Genomic DNA, 1,789 nt, shown 5'->3' with positions numbered 1-1,789 from the left:
CATTTTTAAAGAGGGTTCTTTGCTTTCTTATTGTTGGGTTTTCAGAGCATTTTAAATATATTTTTGATATAAGTCCTTTGTCAAATATATAATTTTTTATTTATTTATTTTTTTCAGATGAATACACTTCCTTTATCCAGGGTGACAAACCAAAACAAAACCCCCAAGCCCCAAAAATGTAAAAACTTAGGGTGGTAGAAATACAAACTCAATTCATTCAAAATGAAGCATTCCAGACTCTGGTCACAAACCCTAGTGAGGTGCACATGAGCACCAAGTCGGGAAGAGGGGCAGGAATGAGGCCAAGAGAAAGGGTGGGAAGGGGGGCTTCCATAGGCCCCCTAGGGATCACCCTCACAGTGGTACCTCCACCTTCCCAGTGACAGTGAAGTCCTACTAGGTGCTAAACTTTTGACCCCGACCCCACCCCTGGCCAGGGCTTTGAACACCAGTCCCAAATGATTCTGCCCTCCCTTGTTCCATCCTCACTTGCCCAGGCTTCCAGTCTCACTATTCTCTTCCTCCACACTCTGTGATTAGTAGCAGGTTAGGGTACTGTGTGAGCCTCAGTGAGGCTGAGGGCCAAGGGAGGCAGGGTGGAGTTGGGGTGAAGAGAGGAGAAGAGCTGTCCAAGGATCCTTCTCTTCATGGGATCCCAAACTGTACAACTAGCTCCTCTTTTGTGTCCACTCAGATCTGAGAAATTGCACTGTAGGCATAAGCAGCTATCTTGGGGACATGCTGTAAGTCAGAGAAGGGGATGGGCTTGCTGGCTGGCACTTGGTGGGGCTGGCTGGTGAGAGATGGCAATGGCAGCAGCTTCTTCCAGTGGGTCAGACTGCTGCTCAGCATCGCCAAGTGGATGCTGTACTGCCCTGCCTAGTGCATATACTCATGGGGCTCCATGCCCTGGGAGTCTGCAGCGGACACACCAATGGTTTTGCTGGCTGTCTTAGCAAGGCTGGAGGAGAGCAGGGCTCACGGATTTGTATGAATGGGAGGTAGATTGTGGTAGTTGGGCTCAGCTCCATTGAGGGCTTTGGTAGGGGGGCTATTAGGGACCAGCAGCAGCTTCTGTTCCTCTCAGTCCCAGTTCAAGTCCTCGTTCTGGCTGCTGTAGCAACACCCCATGGCAGGGGTGGGGCAAGGCACTCAGGACCTGTCAAGGAGGGACGGCCTCTGTGGGGAGCCCTTCCGGTCACATGACTTGTGGCTACATCCAGCAAGCAGCCACCTGCCTCAAATATATAATTTTCAAGAAATTATTTATTTATTTATTTGAGAGAGAAAGAGAGAGAGTGGTGGAGGGCCAAAGGGAGACGGAGAGAACCAGACTCCCCACTGAGTGGGGAGCCCAGCTCCGGGGCTCAGTCTCAAGACCCAGAGATCATGACCTGAGTGGAAACTAAGAGTCCAACACTTAACTGACTAAGCCAACCAGGCACCCCATCAAATATATAATTTTTGCAAATACTTTTTCCCAGTTGGTGGAAGGGTTGGCTTTTGGTTTCCATAACAGTGTCTTTAGCAAAGAAAAATTATTTTAATTTCAATGAAGTCCAATTTGTCCTTTTTTACTTTTATGGAATTAGGTATTATTTTTATGAATTTTTGCCCATCCTAAGTTTCCAAAAATTTTTCTTCCAGGTGTTTTATGAATTTTGTGTATCTTTTACATTTTAGTCAATCACCAGTTGTGATTAAATTTTTATATACACTGTGAGGTATAAGTCTATGTTCAATTTTTGCATCTGAATATCCAACTGTGACTGCACCACTTGTTGAAAAA

The 1,789-nt window shown here is 46.3% G+C and overlaps 1 pseudogene; it reads right to left on the bottom strand.

The window, feature by feature from the left end:
* Nucleotides 1–645: 645 nt before the first annotated feature.
* LOC113268150 (ragulator complex protein LAMTOR1-like) lies at nucleotides 646–1,131 on the bottom strand (annotated as a pseudogene).
* Between the last annotated feature and the right edge of the window lie 658 nt (nucleotides 1,132–1,789).

Source organism: Ursus arctos, unplaced genomic scaffold (assembly GCF_023065955.2).
Source record: "Ursus arctos isolate Adak ecotype North America unplaced genomic scaffold, UrsArc2.0 scaffold_6, whole genome shotgun sequence".
In the NCBI taxonomy this organism is placed as follows: domain Eukaryota; kingdom Metazoa; phylum Chordata; class Mammalia; order Carnivora; family Ursidae; genus Ursus; species Ursus arctos.
Note: the sequence above shows the minus strand (reverse complement) of the source record. Positions and strands in the feature narration are given on the sequence as shown.